At 40.6% G+C, this 6,501-nt stretch overlaps 1 long non-coding RNA gene across 2 annotated transcripts in view; it reads right to left on the reverse strand.

Annotated features, from left to right (window-relative positions):
• LOC116097400 overlaps window positions 1-1,240 on the reverse strand; it is a 35,338-nt gene extending 34,098 nt beyond the window's left edge. For both annotated transcript variants that reach the window (XR_004121402.1, XR_004121401.1), the window contains exon 1: window positions 1,166-1,240. This is a non-coding gene — a long non-coding RNA (uncharacterized LOC116097400). The remainder of the gene's footprint in view (window positions 1-1,165) is intronic.
• Between the last annotated feature and the right edge of the window lie 5,261 nt (window positions 1,241-6,501).

Here is a 6,501-nt window from a genome sequence, read left to right on the forward strand (position 1 = left end):
TTGTTTTTTGGAGGGGAAACTGGGAATGGAGAAATTCACATGTAAATAAAGAAAATATCTTAAAAAAATAATATTAAAATAGTGTCCTTGAGCACCTGTATTACCAACTTGCATGCTCTCAAAAGTTCAGTCCAATTGACCTTAACAAGTAGAGATCATACATTTCATGTGCAGTAGAATTTTATTTCTGGCAAGTATTTAATATTAAAATTTCATTTCAATACTAAACTACAGTCAAGATGACAAACTGGTCATTCTCAGAAAATAAAACTCTCCACTGATGTATGAACTCAATATGCACTCATTTCCTAAGGAAAAGAGTGAAGTGGGTACCTGTTGGGAAAGTTATTTGTAGACTAACTTTGATATTGAAAATCTAGTGTCTACTTATCAGTGAGTGTGTTCTTTTGTGACTGGGTTACTTCACTCAGTATGATATTTTCTAGTTCCATCCATTTGTCTAAGAATTTAATGAGTCCATCATTTTTAAAAGCTAAGTAGTACTCCATTGTGTAAATGTATCACATTTTCTGTATTCATTCCTCTGTTGAAGGACATCTGGGTTCTTTCCTGTTTCTGGCTATTATAAATAAGGCTGCTATGAACATAGTGGAACATGTGCCCTTGTTATATGTTGGAGAATCTTTTGGGTATATACCCCGGAGTGGTATAGCTGGGTCCTCAATTAATGCTATGTCCAAAAGCTCTGAATACCCAAGATACAATTCACAGACCACATGAAGCTCAAGAAGAAGGAAGAACAAAGTATGGGTGTTTTGGTCCTTCTTAGAACAGGGAACAAAATACTCACAGGAACAAATATGGAGACAAAGTAATAGAGTAGAGACTGAAGGAAAGGCCATCCAGAGACTGTCCCACCTGGCTATTCATCCCACATACAGTCACCAAAATCCAATACTATTGTGGATTTTAAGAAGTACTTGTTGAAAGGAGCTTGATGCAGCTGTCTCTTGAGAGGCCCTTCCAGAGGCTTACAAATACAGAGGCAGATACTCATAGCCAATCATTGGACTGAGTGTGAGGTCCCCAATGGGGGAATTAGAGAAAAGACTGAAGGAGCTGAAGGTGTTTGCAACCTCATAGGAAGAACAACAATATCAACCAAGTAGACCCCTCCAGAACTCTCAGGGATTAAGCTACCAACCAAGGAATACACATAGTTCCAACTGCAAATGTAGCAGAGGGTGGCCTTATCTGGTGTCAATGGGACGAGAGGCCCTTCTTCCTATGAAGGCTCATACAGTATCTTTATGATGTCACAGTGTAGGGGAGTTGAGGGTGGGGAGGCAGGAGTGGGTGGGAGGGTGGAGGAACACCCTCATAGAAGCAGGGGAAGGAGGGTGGAATAAAGGGGTTCCAGGGGGGAAATTGGGATAAGGGATAACATTTGAAATGTAAATAAAGAAAATATCCAATAAAAAAAAGCCCAGTATCATTATACTGGACTAATGAAAAGTGTAATAGAAACACTGCTTATTTTGTATTTGTAGTTTGGAAGAGTTTTTAAATATATACTCAGCAATAACATTTCACTTAAAATAACATTTTATTATGTAAATAAGTGAACCCATTTTTCCTGAAACCTCTCACAGGTAAGCAGTAAGCTGTGCCTACATTTTGTGCTTCCTTCACAGCATGCTCCTCACTGTCTTCAGGCTAGCACCGCTGTACCTGTGTCTGGCTTCCAGTTGTGACACAGATAGACAAGAGAAAGAGGCCAATGGACTGGAACTGTGTGGCTGTAATGACTTGTTAATTCTGCAGGAGCTTGTTACACTGTGGTCCAAGAGCTCCTCAGCAGTGGAAGATCTTATCATATGTCTCCAAACTGAGGATTCTGCTTCCCTTTTAACACTTTGATCATCTAAGTGTAAGAAATCCTGGTCTCTTCTGCTCCTTTCCCTTTCAACCTTCCCACTTCTGAAACCCTGATCCCTGCTTCAGTTAACCCATTCTGATCATGGCCACTCTTTCTAGATTAGGGTGTGCCCTGACTTAGTACCTGGAATGGGCCCAGAAATTAAACCCAATCACTGGGAATCTGGTATGGATTATGGATAAATTATCTTTTAATGAGTATATCCTATTCCAGAAAATAAGGAACTGCACAGTATGTCAAACAACCATAGTCACTTAGTTTACCCAAGGCAGGGGTGCTCCTATCCAGCATCAGCATGTTTCAGGGCCAAGAGACTTACAGCCCTTGATTGTTGAGAGGAAAGTGACCATTGCAAAGGTAATGGGATGGGATAACTACAACTACAGGACAGGGGGAAAAGAGTAAGATCAGGGCCTCAGTCTACCAATTCAAAGCACAGGTAGAACTTCAGAAATCTGAGGTACCAAGAAACTATTTAATTATTTGACTCCAGAGTAGACAACTTTGACGATCCTGTGCCCAAACTCAATTGTATTTACAGTATCTTTATGATGCCATCTTTATGGGCAGTTTTTTCATACCTTCTGTGTTCAGATATCATTTCTCAATGCCATTTACTTTGAAGTCTTTTTCTTAGTTTTGTATTATTTATTTGTTTATGTTTATTTGTGTAACCTCCTGACTGCAGTTTGCCCTCCCTCCTCTGCTCCCAGTTCCCCCACCTCTCTTCTATTTCCCTCCATCTACTGCATCTCCTTTTTACTTCAGAAAGGGGCCTACTATGTATATTAACCAAACATGCCTATCAAGTTGCAGTTAAGACTAAGCACCTCCCTCCTATTAAGGCTAGAGAGGAAATCCAGTAGGACCAAAGGGTCATTCCCAAAGGCATGCCATAGAACCAGAGAAAGCCTCTGTTCCCACTGTTAGGAGGGTCAAAGAAGACCAAGGTATACAATGATAACACATGCACAGAGGGCCTAGATAGCTCCCATACAAGCTCCCTGGTTGGTGGTTCATTCGCTGAGTCCCCATGGGCCTAAGTTTGCTGATTCTATGGGCCTTCTTGTGGGGTCCTTTACCCTTCCTGCTCTTCTACAGGATTCCCCAAGCCCCACTTAATGTTTGGCTATGAGTCTCTGCATCTGTTTCCATCAGTTATTGGATGAAATCTCTCTGATAACAGTTTGGCTAGGCACCAATCTATGAATATAGCAGGATATCATTAGGAATCATTTCATTGCTTATTTTTTTTCTACTCATGTTTGGCTCTATCATTAGGTCTTTGGGCTATCCAGTCTCCTATTCCTGGCCCTCCAGGTAAGTGTTAATGGAACTTTGGGAACACTATATGAAATAAGACAAAGTAATTGTTCTAGGCAATAATGGTGTTTATAGTGCTACCATCATACAACAGTTTGTTCTCAGCTTTAAGATTGAAATAAAAGTGTAAGCTATATGCTTTATGCAATTAAAAATCTTCATGGGTGTCTATACCCTTTAAATTAGTAAAGTAACTGAACAGAACTCTTGAGAACTATGGTGCTAACACAGCACACTAGATGTGAAGAAAAGAGCCCCTGAGATACATGAGAAAGAAGTTCAACAGATGCCATGATACTGATGATTCATAGTGACAACAGCTTTCTGTGAGAGTAAACTGCCTAGGAAGAGGACAGAATCTCAGAGAGCAACTGTTCTTTTCACCAGCAGGCTACTCCCAGATGTGTAACCAGAGAACCCTTGTTTCCACAATTCATGCCCCATGTGTTAGATTCCAGCACTCTTGACAAAAGTAAAATTGAGATTTCCTTCCTGAAGGGTAAGAAAATACATACAAGATACATCTTATTAGTCTGCATCATTTTAATTTTCAGTTAAAATATTTAAATGCACACACAAATATTATCTATATTTATGAGGTGCCCTATGACATATTTATATATTTAATCATCATATAATGTTAAAGATCAAGATCATCAGATTGAGTTCTTCAAAAGTCTTTTCCCTTCGCCCCATGTTAAAACTACAGAAAGTCATTTTTTCTACCTTACTAAAATATGCACTGTATTACAATCATCTAGAATCACCCTACTGTGCAATAACACGCCACGACTCCTTTTTTCACATCTACCTGCTACTTAGTACCCTGCCAACCAATATTTCCTCATCCTTCTCTCCTGCTTACTGTCTTCAAGTTCTGGTAATCATTATTCTATTCTCAACTTTTATAATCAACTTTGCATTGGTATGAAAGCCTGAAAGAACAAGTAGAAATGCATTCTGAAGACATAAGAAAAAGAAAAGGATTTGGCTATACTTATTAGTGTGGATATAGTCATCCTGGATGTAAACCTTAATGTGCTCTCTCATTTATCTAAAAGTGAGCCTAAATGTCTGCAATGTTAGTTATTTGGAGTCTGGACATAGCATGGTTACAATTAATAAAATTTAGATGATGGAAGTTTCTGAGGACATATTAATAACAGGAGTCTAGTACTAAGGGCTCTGGGACTGATTGATTTACATTAGCTTGCTCAGCAATGTCTATTCATTTACCCTCGACCTAGGAAACAAATTCTTTACCTAAGCATTCAGAACTTCTACAACGAGAGGAGCACACAGAACTAGGTGAAGCTCTGGTTTGACTTTTTGCTCTATAGTCAAAACAAAGGAAGATCACATTAAAGCTCCCTTGTGTGAGAAGAGTGGCCATTCATTAAGGTTGAAGACACAGAATTGATCCATTGAGGATATGTATTCTTGTCAGGTCTCATCTGGCAATTACAGAAACTCCATCCCTGGTGTCCCACAGTCACTCAAGACCTGTTAAGTGTATTGCATTGTTTTGGTCCAAAAGAAGACTCTAGAGCCTGTACACATCGGTGAATCATTTTACAAACTATCATCAATTAATGAAGAAAGGGAGGGTATTTAGTAGTATTAAGAGGAGATTTAGGTGATCCCTGGCTGTTTACCTAAGGATGAAAGGTAACTACCTAGTTTGTAGATCTCAAGGAAGTGCCAATATATATTCCTTCACTTGGCCATCGGGTGCTGGGAAGTGAGGTTATAGAGTCAAAAGATGAACAGTAAAAGAAAGATTAAACCTCATGAATATAGGGATGGACTTCAGGGCCAATTGATGAATTATATGTCAGCTTAATGTGGAACTTCCTGATAAATCCATACTGAATGAATCCCCAAAAAGCTATCCCCAAGTTAGCTTGTAGGCATAAAATTTTGCAACCTACTATTAATAAGGTTTCAACTCTCCTCTAGCCTATCATCCAGCAGATGTAGTGGAAGAGAAAACTTATTAGAATATGAGGGAAGTGGACCTGTTCACCAATAATTCTTTGGGGGCGAGCTTTATCTTTGACAGTAGTTCAGTCCTGTATCCTGCCATGGAGTGGGTTAGTTATTCTGTGGGATGAGAGTTCTGGTCAGATGGGCAACAATTCAGCGAATGACAGACAGAGTCGACACAAGGGTGTGCTGAATCTGAATGTATTTCTTAAAAATGGCATGAGGTTTTTACAATCTTGCAAAAGAGAAATGAGAAATCTAGCAGCTCAGCAGTTGAGGTACATCTGAGGCCACCTGAAACACACTGAGTCTAAAGCAGCCACCTCTTCTGGACAGGCACTGTACCCCCCAGGCCGAAGCGCTCTGGGCCCTGGGGGCTGCGGACTGCATGAGGCTCGAAGCTTGAATCTGAATGAATGAATCTAAGTCTAAGTCCTAGTCCATATAAGTTCTAATTCTAGTCTAAGTGCCCCAGTACAAAGTGAAAACCAGGCTTATATGGTATCCAGCAAACAGGGCGAATGACAAAAGTCACATAGGCAGGTGACAGTCACATCAAGGTCAGTAAGATCACGAAGTCAGGGATGGTTACATCAAGGTCGATAAGATCAGGCATCCAGGTGTGAAGCGGGCAGAAGAGCAGTGGTGCCCTCCCCGCTGGGGCTATTTTGGTATTCCCATGCTAATTCTCTGGGTCTGCTGGAGGCAAGCACCAAGAAGTTCCAATCTAGCAGTTCCTGCTAATGCCCTTAAGTGAGGGAAGCCCTTTGATTACTTTCTGGTTGGTAAAACAGTTCTGTCTTCTGTGGGACTGCCCTGAGAATTCTATGTGCCTGACTTCTGTTGCTAACTCTGAGGACATCCTATCTGATAAGGCAGATTCCTTGTGAGAAATTCCAAGCTAAGGACAGTTTGGAAATAAATTAGGATATATTGGAACACTGTGCTGGCCAGGGAACAACGCCCTTTTTTAGCCATTAATGAATTATTTCTTGGGGTACCTTTATGCCATAATAGGAAGGCATGTTGACGATTGGAAAGACTAATCTGGAACACATCTGAGTTAGGAGATGCCAACGACTGACTCAATACCCAGGAGGCACAAACTCCCTTTGAAGTCATAATGCCCCTTGTCCTTAATCAGGCTTTTACCCCGGCCCTCCCCCATATTGCAGATGTAACTGGAGCAGACGAGTGGCCGTGGCAGTATCCAACACCAAATACAACTCAGCACCTATCTCCCAGTCTTCTAGGTAGGCAGACTCCATGCATGAAATGGTAGCTACAATTCA

This window comes from Mastomys coucha, unplaced genomic scaffold (genome assembly GCF_008632895.1).
Source record: "Mastomys coucha isolate ucsf_1 unplaced genomic scaffold, UCSF_Mcou_1 pScaffold19, whole genome shotgun sequence".
Taxonomy (NCBI): Eukaryota; Metazoa; Chordata; class Mammalia; order Rodentia; family Muridae; genus Mastomys; species Mastomys coucha.